The following is a 23,000-nucleotide window of genomic DNA, read 5'->3' as shown; positions in this document are numbered from 1 at the left end:
CATTCTTTCAAGGATGTTGCAGATGCTCTCTGGTCTCCTAGCCCTGGGTATTACTAACTTCCCTGTAGGATAAGCTGACTCTTGGAGTTCCTTACTCTGCCACCATCTTGTCCCTGCTCTCCATATTGGATTTTATTTATCAAACCTGACACTCATATCAAATTGAATTTCCTCTCAACATCTCCTCTGGATGTTGTATAGATATCCCAGACTCAGTATATACAAAATTGAGTTCATCATCATCTAACCAAGAGCTAAATCTGATTTACCTCCTTTATTCTCTGTTTCTGTGATTGGTACCAAGATTCACCCAGTCACAAAAGCCAGAAACTTTTGTTCATTGCAGAGTTCTCTTGTCTTCATATTCCTTATTTTCTTTTGGATTTTACCTTCACTAATCACGAAGACATATTCTAATTTATAAATGATGTTCAAGAAATAGAAGCTCTATCAAAGCAATACTTGAAAAGAGAAGGAAATTTTGGGGAAATTATACATCCCCAAAAAACTCCACATAAACATACCCATGTCCCTGAATATAGCAAAATCAAGGAAAAAAAAAATGAATAATGAATGGGATTCACTCTACCAGATATGAAAACACAGAACTAAAGTTTCCTGGTAGGAGGGACCACATCTGCTAACTCAATGAATATCCCCCACACCTAGGATTGCAGGGAAGGAAGGCCAGGAACCAGCATGTTAATAGGTGTCTTGCTCAGATTTTCACCTCAGTGAAGTGCCACAGCATTCTGCCCTTCAATGCTGACATCTGACTGCCAATTTCATTCTTAGCCTCAGGGATGTATTGGATTCTGGATTCCATTACTGATACTGGGTTTACACTACAGAGGCCAGCAAGGGGTTCCAGCAAATATCGGTTGTGTACCGAAGACTGTGTCTGGTTTCCCATTCTCATCAGATGGCAGGGAGTAAGGGATTGCATTCAGGAATGCAGTAATCTGGCCTGAGGAATTTTGAAGATTTTGGGGAGGAAAAATACTTTACAAAATGGGGACTCCTGCTACTAGAGCTTGGTTGGGCTCAGAGTAAAGGTAAATTCCCTTTTACTCACAGGCTAGTGTCATCTGAATCATCCATGTTATGTCTACACGCACTGAGCTAAATAGATTATTAAGTCAAAAAGCAAGTTGCAAAATAAGAATAGTGCCATCATATTTTATACAAATAAAATGTTCATTAAAATGATTGAAAAGAGTGTAGGTCAGTGGTTGAGCACCTCCTTCACAGGTATGAGGTCCTGGATTCAATCCTCAGTACTATCTGGGTGATAGAATTTTGATTCTCTTATGGTTTGGGGTTAAATATTTCTACTGTGAATTTGGGTTCATTTTAGAACCAAAGGAAAAAACGTATAAAATTATTTTATTTTGAAATTAAAAACAACAACAAATATGGCCACCCCTTGCAGAGATTTGTCTCAGGATACTTTTACCTATTGTAAATGAAGTCCCCTCTCTCACCTGAATACCCTTGTATTCAGTTGTGATTTTGCGTCAAAATCCCCTGGAGGTCTTTTTAAAACACTTTTTGCATTCCCTCCCCCCTATCCGCCCTCCCCACCCCCACCCCAGTTGGTCAAGTTCCCAAGAGACACTGCTGATGTTGGTCTTGGAACTACACTTTGTTAACTACTACCATACTTCTTGATAGCCTTGGTAGACTTTAACATATGGTCTCACTGAGGTTACTGATCTCACACTTTCCTGTGATTCTGGAGAGAAGTGAGCATCCCACATAGGAAATAGTTGGTGAGGATAGATTTATTTTTCTTTTTTCTAATTTTTCAATTAGAGAAGTTGTAGGTTTACAGAAAAATCATGCATAAAATACAGGGTTCCCATAAACCACCCTATTATTAACCCTTGGATTAGTGTAGTACAGTAACAATTCATGAGAGAACATTTTTATGATTGTACCATTAACTATAATCCATCATTTACAATAGAGTTCATTGTGTTGTACAGTCCTATGCTTTTCCAAGGTTTATTCTAGTAACATATATACAACCTAAAATTTCCCCTTTTGATTTTTTTTAACACTACCTTTTCATATTAGCAGATTATATGATCATTTTCCGCCTTGAAGAAGTTCTATGTGTAGAGTTTAAAATCCCTCTTGCCATCCGTGACAATAACTGTCTTTTAAGAAAAATAGTCCACACCAAGTTTTTTTTTTTTCTATAAGGATTTCTGGTGCTCATGCCTTGGGGTTGAGCAGCTGATGGGACAATTTCTGTGCACACAAACCTCTGAAAGATAGAGGACTCCCAAGTGAAAGATGGCAAACTGATCCAGTAATGTCTACTTCTGAGAAGTAGAAATGTTTGGTAAATAATGAGATAATGGGGTCATTTTAGCTCAAAGGTATCATTAACTTTACTTAGCTCTTGCTCTGTTTGCTCATGGAATCTGCTGTCCTTCCCAGCCTTAGATATTGTGAAACCCAGAGGAATTCTAAAAATGAAGAGGCCTTCATGTGAAGTTGGCTGTGACACTGAGCTGGGTGAGGTAAAGAGGGTTTTACCTTCACTCAGTGCATGTTTAATATGTAATAATTCACTTAATGTTTTGGCCTGCTGTCTTTTGGGATATAAATCATTTTCCTTTCAAAGGCAAGGGTTTAGGGGATATAGTATTTGCAGATTTTGAGCAAAAGTGTAAAGAAAAGCTGACTTCCTCATAGTGAAACCAAAACTTCAGGAAGCATACTTTTCACCGGGGCCTATAGCTGTGTTCAAATTTTGGATTAATTGTTGGAATATAGGGATCCCAACAATGAGAATGGTAGTTCAGTGATGATAAGAGATCAGGGGTCTTCTTCACATTTGAGTACTCAGAATTAATTCCCACTCTCATAACACCCCCCAAAGACTTTCTAGGAATGTGACAGCCTGCACCAATATAGGGTACAAAGTAATTATTGCAAGAATTCTATGTTATCTCATAGAATCCTGATTTAGCCTCAGAAAAGGTGAGAACTAGGTACATTCTGGAAACATCAAAACATTCTCAATAATGTGACTTAGCACCTAATTCTAAGTTTCTGTGGTTTTTTTTAAGGTTTATTTAATTTATTTCTCCCCACCCCTCGTTTGCACTTACTATCTGCTCTCTGTGCCTGTTTGTTGTATGCTCTCTGTGTCTGCTTGTCTTCTTTTTAGAAGGCACCAGGAACTGAACTTGGGTCCTCCCATGTAGTAGGTGGACACTGAACTGCTTGAGCCGCATCTGCTTGCCTCAGCGTTTCTGGAGTCAAATTCTTAGGAGTGTTTTCTTATGGACTAATGCTGGTTTTGTCAGCCATGGGCAGAAGCAACATGGCTTGTAGGTCTTTTTGTAATGACTGGAGGGCTGTTCTTATAGTAGAGGGTGTTCTATTACATCCAAACTCTCTGTTTAAAAATGTGCTCCAATTATCCCATCTACGTCTCAGTGCTTCAATTGGGAACAACAAATATCATGCTCATAAATTGCATCTAATAAACATCATGGGGCCTCAGTTCTCAGAATGTTCTGTGTCCTAGGTATGTCCATAACAATCCTTTTGCAACTTACAGGGCAAGTGTACAATTGTGTTTGGTGAAACTCAAATATACAAGAAGGAAGAGGGAGAGAGAAAAAATAACTTTTTTGAAAAATGAAAAATTTAAAATATAAATAAACAGTCAATGTTGTACCCTCCATGGAAATGGAAACTGTAGAACTGATTTCTGTAGCTGATTATGAAGCAGTGACCAGCAGGATATTCTTCCTTCACTACCTATCACTTTCCTATCCATGCTTTCTCAGCTCCTCATTTGGCCATGGTTCTCCTCGCAATCTTATCCTTAAAAATGTTCCCAGCTGCTGAGAGTGCTGATGGCTGACCACCTTTGAGTGTCAGCCCTGTTTTGGAATTGCCCATGACTGCAGAGTCATTTATCCCAAGTATTTTCCCCCTCACGGTGGCTGCCTACATCAAATGACTGTTGATGTGGGGCGTAAAGGTTTGATCCCTTCGCTCCACTTCAGCAGGATCACCCCAGACTCAGAGCTTTCTCTGTGATTAGCTAAGGCCATTTTGGAACTGCACTGCAGCTCAACCCCCTCCTCTGCTCAAGGTTCCTGCCTTTTCTTCCCACAAGTGTTGATCCCTTGGCACTCCTCAGTAAACTTTTTGTCATGCTAATCTTTGTCTTAGATAAAAATACTATGCATGCTTTCTCATATATCTGAACCCCAGTAGCATGGCGTATAGAACTCCCTTTGGGGGCACAGAAAACCCAAGCTCACCTGTCATTTTTTTCGCCAGGTTCATACTTTCTTCCTAACATGTATTATGTATGTATTAATAACATAATGTATGTTACGTGTGATGTTAATATGTATTAATATCGCCTTTGGTACTTCATGACTCATTTCAAATTGTCCCTGTCACACAAAGTCCTTGTAGTCTGATTTGTCTGAACCTGTTTGCCTACTAGAGCACAACTTCTTTCCATTTCACCAACTACACTGTATTGTAATGGATTAACTTTTTTTTTCCAAGTAGAGTACTACCTACTTCATGGTAGGTACATGGTTTTTTATCTTTTTGCATGGCATGGTTATTGACACATAACAGGGACAATTTAGGTCTTGACTGAATAAAGAAATTTAAAATGCAGTGACAAAGGAAAGGAGGAATAAATCAGTACCATGTTGTCATGATCAATTAGGCATATAAAGAAAATCTCTGCCTAGAGATGAGGAAGTGTTACATGTATCTGCTAAGAGATTAAGTTCTTGTTTTTGTTTTCTAGGCTCTCCACCCCTCATGGATTGACCTTTGGATCATCTACTTCTGGAGTCAGACATGAAGTATCTATCTTTCTTTGATGAAAAGTTGGTTTATGCAATTGTATGGTAAGGACACAATAAAATAAAGACCTAGAATGTAGGACAGTAGTCCAGGTAGGGGTTTTTCTTCTAACTGATTCTTCTGGTCTATTTAGGCGTCCTTTCCTGACCTGGGATCATGTGCCTTGGGTCACAATCAGTCTGGTGATGGTTGGTCAATATAGAAACCACTGGAACTAATTTGAGTGGTTCCAATGGATCTATCTTGGGCCCAAATTTTTAAACACTTAATATTTCAGAAAAATGGGGAAGTAATATACAACAATGGTGTAAATGGCTCAATTTTATAGTTTTACAATGCACATCAGTCTTCCACTGTTCTATTCAAAAGACCATTTGTCTTGTTATTAACCAACATAGGACACCACTGGACTTCCTCTCTTCCAGTTAGTAGCGAGATTTGGTGGCAATTTTCCTTATGTCTTTGGATTGTATACTTGAAGCATAATGTGTAGGCAGAAAGCAACCAGCATATAGCAAGCCTTTAGAGTTAGAGCATCTGAAGATTTTTACATAGTCACATAGCAAATATATAGGGAAGGAACTATAACACAGAAACATTCCCAGGGATTTCCCTTCAATTTAAAAAGAAACTACTTTCTTTTCTTAATCAATTGTATTGATACATATTCATAAAACATACAGTCCATCCAAAGTGCACATCAGTGGTATTTGGTATATTTATAGAGTTGTTCATTCATCACTTCAATCAATATTAGGATGTTTTCCCTAATATTGATTGAATAATAATATATTATTCCAGTATAATAATAACAATAATAAGCAAAAAACAAAAAACTCTGCCCCTTAATGATCACCTCTCTATATCTCTATCCTTCCCCTGCCATACATAGCTGCTATTCTGTTTCCATCTCTTTAAATTATTTGCATTTATATTTTGTATAGATGGAGTCAAATAATATGAAGTATATTTTGTCTAGTATACTGCTTTTTTATGCTTAATGAAAGATTAATATATTATTAATATATTAATAATATGGTAAGTAATATATTACTTACCATAATTTGCTTTGATTGTATTTTTGCCAGATATTAACATCTTGTAACATTAACACATATTCGTTCTGTTACAAAGAAAAACATTTTTATATATGCAATATTACCTATATTCATATTTCACAGGCAGTTTCGTTATTCTATATAGTCCAATGTTTCATTTTTTTAGCTTTCCTTCTAATAATATATAGGACCTTCGCCATTCCTTTTCAACCAATATCATACCCAAATATTAGCACTGCTAGTTTACAAATGCTATGATGTGCCTTCATCATTTCTATTCATTTCCAAAGATTTATGAACAACTTTTTTACCAGTTCTGCACAGATTAATCCTCAGCTTTCCATTCTCTAACCTTTTATTTTCTGGTGACCTATATTCTAGTTTTTAAGTCCATGAGTTTACTCTATATATTTAATTCATAATAGTGCAATCAACAGGATTTGTTCTTTTGTGTCTGGCTTGCTTTACTCAATATAATGTCTTTTAGATTTCATCCATGTTGTCATATGTTTCACAACTTCATTTCTTCTTACAGATGAATAATATTCCTTTGTATGTGTATAACACAATTTGTTTATCCATCCGTTGGTTGATAGACACCTGTGTTGTTTCCTTCTTTTGGCAATTGTGAATAATGCCGCTTTGAACATCAGTGTGCAGATATCTGTTTACGTCACTGCTCTCAATTCTTCTGGGTATTTACCTAGTAGTAGTATTGCCAGGTCACATGACAAATCCATATTCACCTTCCTTAGGAACTGCCAAACAGTCCTTCACAGTGGCTGTAGCATTCTACATTCCCACCAATACTGAATAAGTGTTCCTATCTCTCCACTTCCTCTTCAACACTTGTTTTCTGTCTTTTTAATAGTGGCCATTCAAAGGTGTGAAATGACATTTCATTGTAGCTTTGATTTGCATTTCCCTAATTTCTCATAATGCTGAATATTTTTTCATGTGTTTTTTGCCACTTCTAATTTTCCTTTGGACAAATGTCTATGTCTTTTGCCCATTTTTTAATTGAATCATTTGTCATTTAATTGTTGAGTTGTAGATTCTCTTTATATATCATGGATATTAAACCTTTATTGGATATGCAATTTTCAAATATTTTCTCCTATTGAATCAGTTGCCTTTTCACCCTTTTGACTGAGTCCTTTAAGGTGCAGAAGTGTTTCATTTTGAGGAAGTCCCATTTATCTATTTTTCTTTCATTGTCCAAGCTTTGGGTGTAAGGTTTAAGAGACCCCCACCTACCACAAGATCTTGTAGATATTTCCCTACGTTATCTTCTAGAGATTTTATGTTCCTGGCTTTTATATTTACATCTTTAATCCATTTTGAATTGATTCTTATACAGGGAGGGAGATATGGGTCCTCTTTCATTCTTTTGGTTATAGATAAAAAGTTCTCCCAGCACTGTTTGTTGGAGACACTGTTTTTTCCCAGTAAAGTGGACTTCCTAGGCTTGTCAAAAAACAGTTTTCTGTAGAGGTGAGGATCTATTTCTGGATTCTTAATTCTGTTCCCTTGATTAATATGTCTCTCTTTATGCCAATACAATATGGTTTCAACCATGGTAGTTTTGTAATATGTTTCAAGGTCAGGCAGGGACAGTCCTCCTACTCACTCTTCTTTGTTAGGAGGTTTTTTTTCTATTCAGGTCCCCTTTCCCTTCCAAATGAATTTGGTAATTGCCTTTTCTATTTCTGTAAAGTTTGTGGTTAGGATTTTGATTGGTGTTGCACTGAATCAATAGATAAGTTTGGGTAGGATTGACATCTTTACGGTATTTAGTCTTTCTATCCATAAACACAGACTGCCTTTCCATTTGTTTAGATCTTCTTTTTAGCAGTGTTTTGTAGTTTTCTGGATACAGGTCCCTTACATCATTGGTTAAATTGATTCCTAGGTATTTGAGTCTTTTCATTTCTATTAAAAATGGATATTTTTTCCTGATTGCCTTCTCAGATTGTTCAATACTATTGTGTAGAAACATTACTGATTCTAACATGTTCATCTTGTATCCTGCCACTCTGATGAACTTTTTTTTAGCTTAAGTAACTTTGTTGTAGATATTTCTGAATTTTCTAAATTATAGGATCATGCCATCTGGGAATAGTGAGAGTTTTACTTCCTTTTTTCCTGTTTGGATTTCTTTTCTTCTTGTCTAATTGTTCTAACTAGAACATCTAGCACAATGTTGAATAACAGTGGCAACAATGACATCCATGTCTTGTTCTCAGTCTTAGAGGGAAAGTGTTCTACCTTTACCACTGGGTATCATGTTGGCTGTAGGCTTTTCATATATGCCCTTTATCATATTTAGGAACTTTCCTTCTACTCCTGTCTTTCAAAGTGTTTTATCAAGAAAAGATGCTGTATTTTGTTGAATGCCTTTTCTGTGTTGATCGAGATGATCATGTAGTTTTTCATTCAATTTGTTAATGTGGTACATCACATTAATTGATTTTCTTGTGTTGAACCACTGTTGCATACTGGGAATAAATTTCACTTGATCGTGGTGTATAATTCTTTTAATATGCTTTTTGCAAGTATTTTGTTGAGAATTTTTGTATCTATATTCATTAGAGAGATTTGTCAGTAATTTTCTTGTAGTATCTTAATCTGGCTTTGGTATTAGGGTGATTTTAGCTTCATAAAAAGTATGGGGCAATTTTCCCTCTTAAATTTTTTTGGAAGAGTTTAAACAGGATTAGTGTTAATTCGTTTTGAAATGATTGATAGAATTCACTTGTGAAGACATCTGGTCCTAAACTTTTCTTTGTTGGGAGATTTTTTTATGACTAATTCAATCTCTTTAAGTGTGATTGGTCTGTTGAATTACTGTATTTCTCATAGAGTCAGTGTAAGCTGTTTGTATGTTTCTAGCAATTTGTCTATTTCATCTAGGTTGTCTAATTTGTTGGCAGATAGTTTCTCGTAATATTTTCTTATTATCTTCTTTATTTCTGTGGGGTCAGTCATAACATTCTCCCTTTCATTTCTGATTATATTTGCATCTTCTCTCTTTTTTCCTTTTTTAGTCTAGCTAAGGGTTTGTCTATTTTACTGTTCTTCTCAAAGAACCAGCTTTTGATTTTGTTGATTTTCTCTATTCGTTTTTGTTGTTGTTGTTTGAAATTCATTTATTTCTGCTCTAATCTTTATTATTTCTTTCCTTCTGCTGCTTTGGGATTGGTTTGCTATTCTTTTTCTAGTTCCTCGAGATGTTCAGTCAGGTCTTTTATTTCAGTGGTTTTTCCTTTTTAGTGTAGGCATTTAGGGCTACCTCTCAGTAGTGTCTTCATTGTATCCTATAAGTTTTGATAAGTTGTGTTCTCATTTTCATTCATCTCGAGATATCTACTAATTTCTCTTAGAGTTTCTTCTTTGAATCACTGATTTTTTAGGCATGTGCTGTTTAGCCTCCACACATTTGTGCATTTTTCCTCTTCTCACCTGTTATTGATTTCCAGCTTCATTCCATTATAATCTGTGTATAATTTCAATCTTTTTATATTTATTGAGCCCTCCTTTGTGACCCAACATGTAGTCTATATGGAGAAAGATCCATGAGCACTTGAGAAGAATGTATAACACACTGATTTAGGATGCAACATTCTATGTATGTCTGTTAGGTCTAGTTCATTTATCATATTGGTTAAGTTCTCTGTTTCCTTGTTGATCTTCTGTCTCATTGTTCTACCTATTGATGTTTGTGGTATGTTGAAGTCTCCAGCTGTTGTTGTAGAGACATCTGTTTCTCCCTTAAGTTTTGCCAGAGTTTGCTTCATATATTTGGAGCACCCTGATAAGGTATATAGATGTTTATGACTATTACTCCTTCCTGGTGAATTGTCCATTTTATTAATATATTATGGCCTTCTCCATCTCTTATAACTTCTTTGCATTTAAAGTCTGTTTGGTCCAATATTAGTATAGCTACCCTTGCTTTCTTTTGGTTGCTATTTGTGTGAAATATCTTTTTCCATCCTTTCACTTTCAGCTGATTTGTATCCCTAGATCTATGGTGAGTTTCTTAGACAGTATATAGATGGCTCATGTTTTTTAATCCATTTTGTCAGCCTATATCTTTTGATTGGGGAGTTTAGTCCATTCATGTTCAATGATATTACTATAAATGCATTATTTACTTCCACCAGTTTATTCTTTGCTTTTCATATGTCATATCTTATTTTCATCTGTCACCTTTGGTTATTTTTTTCTGATAGTCTTCCCTTCTTCACTCTCCTCAAGCTTCTCTCTCCTGTCTTTTCCTTTCAAGCTGTCAGGCTTCTTTTTGTGTTTCCTGCAGAGCCAGATTTCTTTTTATGAACTCTCTTAGTTTATGTTTATTTGTGAATGTTTTAAACTCACTTTCATATTTGAAGGACAGTTTTACTGGATAAAGAATTCTCAACTGGCAATTTTTCTCTTTCAGAATCCTAATTATGTCATACCACTCTCTTCTGCCCTCCATGGTTTCTGATGAGAAATCTGCACTAAGTATTACTGGGCATCCTTTCTACCTGATAGTTTGCTTCTCCATTGCTGCTTTCAGAATTTTCTCTATATTTAGTATTTGACATTTTGAGTATTATGTGTCTTGGAATAGGTCTATTCAGATTTATTCTAATTGGACTAGACTGCATTTCTTAGACATGCAAATTCATTTTGTTCCTGAGAGTTGGGAAATTTTCAGCCCTTATTTCCTCAAATACTCTTTCTGCCCCCCTTCCTTTCTCTTCTTCTCCTTCTGGATCTGCCATGATACATATGTTGTTGCACTTTGTGTTACCATTCAACTCTCTGATCCCCTGCTCATTTTTTTCCTATTATTTTCTCCCTCTGTCTCTCTTTTCAGTTTCAGCTGTTCTGTCTTCTGTATCACTTATTCTTTCTTCTATGATTTAGAGTCTTCTCTTGTATGTCTCTAATGTGTTTTTAACCTCACCTATTATGTCTTTCATTCCCATAAGCTTTGTTATTTTTCTCTTCAGATTTTCAAATTCTATTTTGTGTGCACCCATTATCTTCTTGGTGTCCTTTATCTCTTTAGCTATAATTGTCTTTCAACTCATTGATTTGATTTAGGAGATTTGTATGAACCTCATTGATTTGCTGTCTCAAATCTTGTTTCTTATCTGGGCCTTTGTTTTGTTCCTTTGCTTGAGACATATCTTCCTTTTCCTTAGTATGGCTTGTAATTTTTTGCAATCAGATGTCTAGGCACCTGATTATGATGGTGAGTTTACTCTGATACTCACTTTCTATCTGTTGCTTAGGGATTTAGTGGTGGGAGGCTGTGTGTTACTGCTGTTTGATTCTTGTTTCAACCTGTTCTAGCTCTTTATAATTGTCCCTGTCTAGTTCCACAAATCCAGGCCATGAACCCAGTAATAGGTCCAGACCAGCTTCCAAAGACCTTGGGGGAGGGAGACTGTAAAGGCCCAAAAAAGCCTCTTTTATTTATTTATTTTCCTTGCATGCACTTCATTTGTCTGCCAGCAGATGGCTCTGGTCAGCAGACCCTTCAGCTCAAACCATGGTTGGAATGTGTTTGCTGTAACACTGACTGGGAAAATTGTGACAGAGGATCCTGCCTCAGGGCCATTCATAGTCTCTCAAATCAGATTTTCTCAGAAGTGGTTCTCTTTCCTTTGACAGCAGCCCCCTCCCTTTTCCCAGGTGGGGACTAATTCCATTCTTCTCTGCATCTTCAGCAACCAGTCCTTATGAGTAGGGAGAGTGTTTGATAGGGCTGGATCTCTTTAGTCCTCTGCTAGCTCCCAGGGCAAAGAATAGTGTGGCCCCACCTGACCTGGAAGAGGTCATGGGACACAGCAGACCAAAATTGTTGGCCAAAAGCTGAATCAGTTTTAGGCTGTGTCCCTCTCTTTCTCCTTTCCTGGGGAAAGGGACCCTTAAGCCCCCATTCTCTGTAGCCACTGACCAGGCAGAGGGCTCAATGCTGTCTGCTCTGAGGGTGGGGGGAAGGGTGCTGGCAGCTGAAGCTGCAGCTTTTACTCACAGAGTTTTCCCATAGTCTTTTTCTTTTTCCTTCTCTCTTGGTGGTTTCTAGCCTTCCCCTGGTGTTCTATGCCCTAGAACGTTTTTCTAGGCAGTTTCTGCTTGTTTTCTAGCAGTTTTTCTGGGAGAGAAGTAAGTCTTGCATCTCTCTAATCTTCCATTTCCTGGAAGTCAAGAAGCCACTTTCTTGATGAGGGGTATGAAAAACGTGTGTTCAGCCAGACTGTAGGCAATGAAGCTAGGTATGTGGACATGTTGGAAGGGTATAGCAATGTTTGTGTAGAACAAAGAGCAGGGTAACATTTGTCTTAGATAAGAGTGCTAAGTAAGAGTGCATTATTTTAGTGAAAATTATTCCAAGTTAAGTTTCAATATAAACTTTATACTAAGTAAGGTAGGCCTCCCTGGGGAAATTTAGGTATTCTAAATAACAGATATTTATTTGGATTCATGTCAGATAAACAAAGTGGCTGTCAATCTGGGTAAAAATATAAGGGATCAAAATGGAGTTACTTTTAGGGCATTGAGAATTGAATTCTGGTATGCTATTCTGGTATGTTAACAGATTAACACTTTTTTATGTGACAGTTACTAATTTATTCTCACTCCTTGTGAGGGAGGGATGAGAAGAGGAGAAAGAGGCTGGATAGAATTAGGAAGGAAATAAGCATGTTTCCAGAACAAGTGGTTTATTTACAGGAGAAATACCTTGAGGAGCCCATATTTTATTCAGTGGGAAAGAGACAACAGAAAATACACTCTCTGTGGGTAAGGTAGGGATTGGGGCTTGAAATAAAATAATTAAAATGTCCCCAAATGCCTCTGGATAAGCACATTTCTACTACACATTGAAATAAGAAGGGCAAAGGATTGGAGCTTATAATTTCAGGCTTTCTGCTGTAGTTCCCTGCAAGGAAATTATCTCAGAAGGTACTGGAGCAAGTATGCCATGCAGAAAAGGTGTTAGAGCTCCTCCTAGTGGGCTCATACTGTAAGTTCTAGGCACTATGTTTACTTGGTGCACTTGGGCCCAATATACGAGGGCTTGGAGACCAAAAAGTCACAGTCACGTGTGGCATGGCACACCATGGGAGTAGAGTACAATAATGGAGAGGAAAGAATTCTTCCCTAAAAAAAAAAAAACAGTAACAATAATAACAAAAATTCTAATTGACCACCTCTTTTTCAGAGGTTGAGCCTGAGAATAATCCTGGATACATACAGTATGGTTTATCAAAATTGACTTTCTGCCCCCAGGTAGGGGGTATTGTGGTTGGACCAGGTTGTGGGTACTACTCTTTCTTGGTCCTTTGAGTAGATTCTTTCTTAGGATGTCCTTTGTCATATGCAAATGAATCCCTGGTGAGCCATTTGAAAATCCTTAGCACAAGTCCAGGCAGGGAGGAATCCTAGGGCAGCACAGTTTAGGCTGATGCTAAGGATCTTCAGTACATAAAATAAGTGTATAATATAATACTTTATATGAATGTGTTTAGTCAGTTCATATGATAATATCAGGTCCTAGATATAAATCCAATACACTATAAAACCCATATCTAACTAAAGCATGTTTTTGAAGAAATAGAGATCCCCCTGACACACACACACCCTGGATCCCAACTGCTCCACCCTACTTGCTCCCAGGCTAGGCTCTGACTCAGGGTTGTAGTCTGGGCAATATGGAGATCTTCAAGCTTCTATGCTAAATGAGAGTTTTGCTTCTGTCATGCCCAGAGGACAGGAAAGTTTTTGGATTCCCTCAGGACCAGTGGAAGTTAGTCAGCACTAGAAAAGATCAGGCCACTGTTGTCCTCCAGGTGTGGCACCAACAGATCTTCACCTTTCAGCTCAGCAGAGGGGGCTTGCACTATTTGGGATGAGACCCTAATGGAGAAATTCCTAACTTGGCCTTTTGGAGGATGGAACAGTAGGAGATGTACTAGTAGTAAAGAAACAAGAGGAAAAGTGTGGAAAACGAAGGCACGGTGGCGCTGTTTCCATGGTTACGCTGTTAACACCGGAATGCAAAAAGTAAACAGGACCGAAGCTGTCTGGGGCTGGGAGAAATAGGAGAAAACACACTTTGTAGTCTGAGAGAGCACTATGACCTTGTACTCTGAGATAAGATTTTAGTCCTGCAGCTTGTGAGAATTTTTAGTGTGCAGCTGCATGCTATCGCTTGTGCTTACAGTAGCTTGAGTATATATAATGCTACTTGGAAATAATAAAGTTGTCTGATGAGCTTGAGGATTCAATGCTCTCAGAACCCCTGATCCCAATCTCTCTTTGTCTTTCATTCCCGATACCCTTCAGGCTGACACATTCCAACAGAGAAGTAAGGAACTAAAACGGACAGTTTAAGGGGGTCTTCCAAGGAGTAAGTGTTTACCTAAAAGCAAAACTATACAGCTACTGTGCATGGGAGGATATCAAGGTAGAAATCTGGGTGTGATTTCTCTCCATTAAAAACTTGCTAAAGTCTTAGGGAAACAAGGAAGGAGAGTCAGGGTCTCTCCCTGTGGGGGTGAATGTTGACATTCCCTGAGACCCAAAAAACAATATCGTTTGGCAGTTCCAGGCTTATCAAGGGGTCTTACAGTTGCTGAACAATTAGGAATAATCCTCAGGGGATCTGCTATCAAGGTTAGAGATCAAGGCACAGAAACTTGAGCCTAGGCCCTGACCTCTGGGAAGAAAGCAATCAGCATCCTACCCGCCAGGACAACTGCCAGAGTTACCTCGAGCACCTTGGGCAGTGTTTTTCAGTAACAACTGTGAGTTAGAATCATTGGAAGACCTATATCCAAAGTGCTGAAAGAAACAAATTGCCACCCAAGAATTCTGTATCTAGCAAAATCATCTTTCAAAGCTGATAAACAAAAGTTGAGGGACGTCATCACTACTATTCTGGCCCAACGAGAAATGCTAAAGGGAGAAAAGGCGAAAGGAAAGGACCTTAGACAGATCAAATAAAGATCTTCAATAAAAGAAATAAAGATCTTCAATAAAAGCAATGACATGGGTAAATATAAATGCCAGTAATATTGCATTTTTAGTTTGCAACCCCCACATTTTACTTTGTACAGGATCTAAAATGCATGTGGATAAAAAGTAATAATAGATCAATCATTTTAGACTTATAATGTATAAATATGTAGTTTATGACAATTGCATAAAGGTGGGGTATAGAGGTTTATAAGAACATGGTATGTGTATGCTTTTTTGAAATTAAGTTCTAGGGTTATTCTAGGGTTCTACCAAGCATACGAAGATCACAGGGGGAGCTCAATCCCCAGGGACCAGCTGTTTGCACTGAGGACAAGAGCCTGTACATGGTCATGAAGAGTGATTGGAAAGGACAAGATCACTTACTCAAAGAAACGACAGGCCCAGCTTGAAAACATTCCTGCAGATACTGTCTTTGTGTTCAAAGACAAGCCCCCAACACAAGCCTCCATCTTCTGTGGAGATGGCTCCAGTGTTCCTGTTGCTCCACATCCTCATCAGCATTTGATGTTGCCAGTGTTGTGGATTTTAGCCATTCTAACAGATGTATAGTGGTATCTCATTTTTATTTGAAATTCCCTAATGATATATGATGTTGAGCATCTTTTCATATGCTTATTTGACATCTGTTTTTCTTCTTTGGTGATATCTTTTACCATCTTTTAAATTGGGTTGTTTCTTAATATTGAGTTTTAAAAGTTCTTTGAATTTTTAAATACAAATCCTTTATTAGATATGTGATTTGCAAGTATTTTCTCCGAGTCTGTGGCTTTTCTTTTCATTCTCTCAACAGTCTCCACTGCAGAGCATAAGTTTTTATTTTAATGAAGTCCCGCTTATCATTTTTTTTCTTCCATAGATTATGCTTTTGGTGTTGTATCTAAAAAGTCATTGCCAAACCAAAGGTATCTAGTTTTTTCCTTGTTGTCTTCTACTAGTTGTACATTTTTGTGTTTTATATTTAGGACTGTGATCCATTTTGAGTGTTTTTGTGAGAGGTGTAAGGTCTGTGTCTGCATTCATTTTTTTGTATGTAGATGTCCAATTATTCCAGTACCATTTGTTGAAAAAACAATCCAATCTTTTCTCCATTGAATTGTCTTTGTTCCTTTGAAAGAGATCAGTTGACCCTATTTGATTGGGTCTACTTTTGGGCTCTTTATTCTGTTCCATTGATCCATGTCTGTTCTTTCAATAATCTTTCAAGCTATTTTTCTTTTATTGATTTCCAGATTAAATCCATGTTAATGTAGAAACATACTTTCTATAATTTTTATTTTAAACTTGTTAAGATGTGTTTTATGGCCTGGAATGTCTTAGTGAATGTTCCATGTGAGCTTGAGAAGAATATGGATTCTGCTGGCGTTGGAAAAAGAATTCTAAAAATGTCATTAGATCCATTTAATTCATGGTGCTGTTCAGTTTAACTATATTCTTCCTGCTGACTTTATCATTTACTGAAAGTGAAGTGTTGAAATCTCCAACTATAGTAATGGATTTTGTCTATTCATTCTTGCAGTTGTTTCAATTTTTTGCCTCACATTTTGATGTTCTGTTTTTAGGTGCATATATATTTAAGATTGTTAGGTCTTCTGAGAGAATTAACAATTTAAAATTATGTGATGCCCCTATTTATCCCTAATAATTTTCTATTTTGAAGTATTATTAATCTGAGATTAATAAAGCTACTCCATCTCTCTTTCAGTTAGTGATCAATAGCTTAGATATGTGACATTTTACATTTTGTCAAAAGCTAGAGAAATTTATGGAATGAAGAAAGAATCGTAAAGTATACAAATTTAAAAATAAAAACACATTTAAGAGGTCATGGACCCCAAGATGTAATACAGATTGTTATAAGAAAATCTTTCTCTCACTTTCTCTCTCTACATATATATGTCATATATGTATATCTATGACAACCTAATGAAGGGATGGAGGGAAAAGGTGCTGTAAGACTATAAGACTATAGACAAAGGGTACTGCCTAATATGACAAGGAAGAGTTACTGGTTTAGGGTTGAGGGGGCATTTGGGACAGGGCACACCTGGGGCAGTCTTCTAGAAAATGTGCAAATGATCATTTTGTCATAGTATGTTGTATCGGTGGGTGGAGAACTACATAACGAGAGGAAAGGAGTTGGACCCCCATCCTGGGGAGGCCTGATATGTTCTCAAACAGATGGGTGGGCCTAATATGGGAGGACAGACCAGTGTGTCATGCCCTCAGTGGTGTTGCAAGTAACTATGAGTCTTGTGCTTCAAGGAGTGAAGCCTGATGGTTGATGTGGGCCCTGACAAGAGGGAGAGGGAGGAATAGAGTAGATAGAAGAGGGGGTAGTTAGGGGGCAATGGAAGTGTTCTGCATTGTCTTGCAATGATGGATACAGGCCATGTTGAATTTCATCAAAAATTTATAAAAATGTATGGTCTAGGGCATAGACCATAATGTAAGCCATTGATCATGGTCAGTGGCTATGTTTCAATATTTGTATATCAGTTGTAACAAATGTACCATCCACATATAAAAAAGCTATTGAAACAGGAAGGGGAAACAGGGACGATGTTGGGTATATGGGACTTTCCGGTGTATGTGACTTTACTGTGACCTAAAACTTCTTTGAAGAAAAAAGAAAAAAGTAAGACCCTGGGGAAGAAATGGAAGAAAATGCCCCTGTACATACAGAACAACAGATATTACAGTGACGAAAGGCAAAACATCAAAAAAATTTTTTTTAGTATTTTTCATTATTTTTTCAATATCCTAATTTTTAAATTTTATTTTAGTTTTGGAGTTTCTAAATTATCATTTATTTTATTTCTTATGCTTAAATCTATCATTATTTCATTTTCCTATTAATTTTATTTGGTGATATTCTTGGCCTCATTTTTGAAGAAGTTTTGGATCACAGAAGTGTTAGAACTATGCAGGGGAGGATCATTGGTGTGGGATATCAGTGATGAGGGATACATGGGGGGAAGCTCACCTGGGCATACATCTAGGGTATATAAATGTGTTCAAATGTTCATGGGGCATTGAATTCCCATCTTGGAGAGCTCTGCCACATTCTCTAATGGAACAGCACCAATCCCGCAAGTGCAAGGCAATGATTAGTGAAGAAGGATGGTCCATTGGTGGGCCCTTGATATTGATGGCTATGCTTATGAGCCTTTGCTCTTGAAATTACAACTTAGTCTAGTGTTGTGGGGTGCCTAAGAGTTACCTTCTGAGAGCCTCCATGTTGCTCAAAAGTGGCCTCTCTCTAAGCCAAACTCAGCATATAAATGTATTACCTTCCCCCCAGCATGGGACATGACTCCCAGGGCTGAGCCAGGACTCCCTCGGGGCTGAGCCTCCCTGGCACTGAGGGATTACTACCAAGCACCAACTAGAAATGCAACTGGAAAAATACTTTGACTAAAATGGGGGAAAGATAAAGACAAATGATTTGATACGGCTAAGAGACTTCAAAGTGTGTCAGGAGGTCATCCTAGAGGCTAACAGTTAAGCACATTTCAGCAGGATCTCATAGACTGCCAAAGTAGATACTACCCAAATAGTGAGGCTCCTGAGGGCTCTGGAGACACCCAGGTCCTATAGTCATAGCAGTTATCCAGTGGACCCTTTGGAGTTTGTGCTCCCGAATATGACAGCATTGGACTCAGTTGTGACTTCTCTACACATGCCTCTTCTGCCCCTTCTATTTGAACCTATAGTTGGTGCTGGAGTTGGTAGGCGTACATCCAAGAGACCTGAATCTTTGGCCTGTCCATGTGCCAGCTGGACCCTGAGCCTCAGTGGAGTTGCAGCACCTACTTTCTGGTTCATTGGACTCACCTAGGACAACGAACAAGGAAGTAAGGATGGACAACCATCATACCAAGGAACCAAGAGAGTCTACAACTGCAAGCAAGAGAGTCTTATCCATCAGCTGTATGGGATCAAGGCCCCCTCTCAGTTAGAGGTGGAGTGGGCATCACCATCCCAGAATCCTCAGGACTGGGGAATAAAATATGGACTAGAGTAGATTTCCTGATATTCTATTATAGACTTATTGTGATTCCAACAATGGAAGAAATTATATCATTGGTATGGAGACAATGGCCACTGGAGGTGCTGAAAGAAGGGAGAGGGGAAAAAGAGGTATAACAGGGAGGCATTTTCAGGACTTGGAATTGTCCTAAATGACATTGCACCAACAGATACAGGCCATTATATATCTTGTTATAATTTACAAAATTGTGTGGGAGAGAATATAAACTACAATGTAAACTATAATCCATGCTTAGTGGCAATGCTTCAAAAGTGTTCATCAGTTGCACTGAATGTACCTCATTAATGAAGGATGTTGTTAATGTGGGGGAGGGTGGGAGGTGTGGGGAGTGGGGCATTTGGGAATCCCTTATATTTTTTAGCATAGCGTTTTCTGTAATCTAAGTATCTTTTAAAAAATTAAAAATATGTTTTAAAAAAAAAGGTACTGCCTATATTCTAATTGACCAAGTTGTTTCTGGTTGGCATAAGAATTAACAATTCTGATACTACTATGCATGTGTACTAGAGGGAACAATTAAGTAAATGGATGGTGGGTGGTGGGAGCCACTACAGCCAGGCAAGAGGAGGAGAATGATGCACATGGTAATGGATTTGAGTTGGATACTTCAGTATTATCCCATGCTAATCATAATATAGACATAGATGATAATATATAGAAATATTTCTAGATATCAGTGTAAACATGAGTTTGTATACATAAATGTATTTCTTTGCCCTGTCAGTTGAGAAAGTCTAAAAGAAACAACATTCCAGTAGCAACAAGCTACTTGGTTTCTAATACTAATACCATTCTTCAGTAAAGGAACCAGGGCTTTTGGAGATATGACTAATTCTAGGATTGGGGTAGGACATATACAATATGAGCCCAGAGAATCTTGTTGTGTCAGAAAGTGTGCGTGATGGGGTATGTCAAAGGGACACAGGAACCAACTGAAAGAGCTCCCAAGGACCAAATCTGAAAAGAAATTAACTCAAACTCTAAAATAAATATCTCATGAATCCATACTGATTTAAATACATTATTAAATAAATTAATAAACAGAGAAAAAACAAGTTTCCCGTGCAGAACAATTCTAACTAATCTATGTAGATATTATGCCACTCTTTAGATGTGATCCATGTATAGTGACTTCCTTCCAAAGACTACAGTATCAAAATAGCTCAAAAAATAAGGAAGAGGGTAATTTTACACTTTAGAAATATGACAGATACTGTCTAGATGATCATGTCTACATCAGCATTCATAAATCATATTGAAAGTACATACCCTTGTTGTGAAATGCCACTTTCTCTCTGTGGTCTTCTCAAAAATCCAAAACCCTATAATAGTCATGAGAACAACATCAGAACAAGTGAGGGACATTCTTCAAAACACTGGATTAGTATTCCTCAAAACTGTCAAGGTTATCAAAAACAAGGACTTTCAACAAACTATTACAGCCAAGAGGCAACTAAGGAGATATGTCAGCTAAAGGGAATGTGTATCCTGGGTGAGAACCTGAAACAGAAAAAGGGCCTTAGGTAAAAACTGAAAATATCTGTATAAAATAGAGATTATAGTTAATTGTCATTAATTGTGATAAATGTTTCCTACTAAATGCAAGATGGGAAACTGGATGCACATAATATAAAAACTCTATTATTTTTGTAATTTTTCTGTAAATCTAAAACTATTCTAAAATTAGTTGTCTGAGGAATATTTCAGTTTTTTATCAAAAAATACATCATTTAATAATTAAAAGGCAAATCACAATTTGGAAGAAAATACTTATTACACATATATCTAGCAAAGGATTTTTTCCATAATATATGAAGGCCACCTATGAATTAATTAAAAAGATAACCCATGAATAGTTAATAAAGACATGAAAATGTTCTTAACATCATTGGTCACTAGGGAAATGCAAATTAAAATCACAATTAAATACCACATGACACCAACCAGGATGCCTAAATTAAAGACTGTCTATACTAAGTATTAGCAAGGATTGGAGAAATAGGACCTCTTACACATTATTGGTGAGAATATAAAAAGTTATAACCTCTTTGGAAAATCATTTCTTATAAAGAACATACATATTGTACCTCAGAAATTCTACTTTTTTGGCATTTATCAGAAATGAAAACATGGCTAAAAAAAGATCTTATACAAGAATGTTCATGGCTCCCTTGTTCATAAAAGCTGGACAGTGTCAAAACCCAAGAGTTAATCAGTAAAAGAATGTAGAAATGCATTATATATTATTCACTCAATGGAATGCTATTTCTCAATAACAAATTAACTCCTGATACATGTAACAACAAAGATGACTCTCAAAAACATTTTAAGCTAAAAATATCAGATTCAAAAAGGTACAGTCCATTTATGTGAGGTTCCAGAAGAAATAAAACAAATTCAGTTTACCTGTGTTTACCTGTCCACACTGGGGACTGACTGGAAGAAGGAAAGAGGAAATTTCTGGGGTGATGCTTAATTTTAAAACTTGATTACAGTGATGATGATTATATGGTGACTCTATTAAAACTTATCAAATTGTATGTTTAAGACCTGTTCATTTCATTGTATGTAAACAATGTAACTACAAGTAAGCAAAAATTATCTTTGCTTCCTCACTTCTTCTCTCTGAGGGCAAGCACACAAATTAGTGTATAGATTTTTGAGTATGTATTACTTTAAATGAGTGAATAAAGGAATTGTGTCATATAATCTTCATTTTATGCCATAAAAATCAAGATACATTGGTTTTTATGACAAATGTACAAAAGAAAATTTTGTTTATAGTAAAACTTAACAAATGACAAGAGAACTAATTACCAAAATATTAACATGAATGTATTGCTACATTTAGCACACTGTGCAGATGAATGTGTTATTTTATTGACATTTTAAATATTATAAATATGACAATATGATTGGATTAAGAAACAATAAATGTGTAAGTAAATAAATGTGGCATACTTGTTACTAAGCAATTGTCCCTATAATCCTGAAAATATTTCACATAGTTGTCTTGTGATGTTTAAAAACTATCTGTCAAATTTAAGCCAATATATTTCATACCAAAAGCAGAGGAAGTGAACATTTCTTTTTGATGAAAGTCCTGACCTCTTTCCATACCTGCTTTTTTTTTTTTTTTTAATCAAGATGAACAAGCTGGCTCTGGATTTCCACTCTAACAATATCCTAGGCATATTTACTATATTCCTTCTTTTTCAGGTAAAGACAAATTCCTTAGCAGCACCGCTTCACTACCAGTAGGAAGTACTCACTTGCCTTAATTATTTTTCCTGATCTAAACAGGTCTCCAGGCCTTCCAGCTTATTCTGAACCTCAAGTCCAGCGAGGAGCTTCTCCAGAGGTCTCATTCAAAGCAACAGAGGAGGCAGACAGTCTCAGGAATTTTGCACCCTATCAGTGGGCCTGAAGTTGGAGTATATCTTCCCCAATGTAACAGAGTTAGACTCATTTATAATTTCCTTACACATGGCTCTTCTGCCCCTTTTATTTGAACCTGTAATTAGCACTATACTGTTTAAATATATGTCCCAGAGACCTCAGTCTTCGTCTGTTCATGTGCCAACTGGCCCTGGATCTCAGCAGAGTTGCAACACTTACTCTACAGTTCATCAGATGCACCCAGGATGACTAACAAAATGATGGTGATGGACAACCCCCATCCCAAAGGACAGGAATATCTACAACAGCAATCAAGAAGTTCCATCCATCCACCCCATGGGATCTAAGACCCCTCTCAATCGGAAACAGAGTGGGCATCAACATCCTCAAATCCTGCCTATCGAGGAATGAACAAACATGGGGGAAATGAAACTGTGGACTAAAATAGACTTATTATTACCCTAGCAGTGGAAGATTTTGTAATACTGATATAAAGGCAGTGGCCACCAGAATTTAAAGGGAGGAAGAGGGAAGAATAGGTGTAATATGGGGCATTTGGGGGATGCTGGGCTTGTTCTGAATGACAC

At 37.1% G+C, this 23,000-nt stretch overlaps 1 protein-coding gene across 2 annotated transcripts in view; it reads left to right on the top strand.

Annotated features, from left to right (window-relative positions):
* The window catches only part of IFNE (interferon epsilon), a 53,338-nt gene that overhangs the window by 9,535 nt on the left and 20,803 nt on the right, over positions 1 to 23,000 (top strand). The window contains exons 2-3 of one of the 2 annotated variants that reach the window (XM_023588119.3): positions 4,805 to 4,907; positions 18,677 to 21,985. The gene's annotated coding sequence lies outside the window, so the exon portion shown is untranslated. Of the gene's footprint in view, positions 1 to 4,804; positions 4,908 to 18,676; positions 21,986 to 23,000 lie in introns of those variants that run through there. The other variant, XM_023588121.3, reaches the window with a different exon arrangement.

This window comes from Dasypus novemcinctus, chromosome 8 (genome assembly GCF_030445035.2).
Source record: "Dasypus novemcinctus isolate mDasNov1 chromosome 8, mDasNov1.1.hap2, whole genome shotgun sequence".
NCBI lineage: Eukaryota > Metazoa > Chordata > Mammalia > Cingulata > Dasypodidae > Dasypus > Dasypus novemcinctus.
This window is presented reverse-complemented; position numbering and strand designations above follow the sequence as displayed.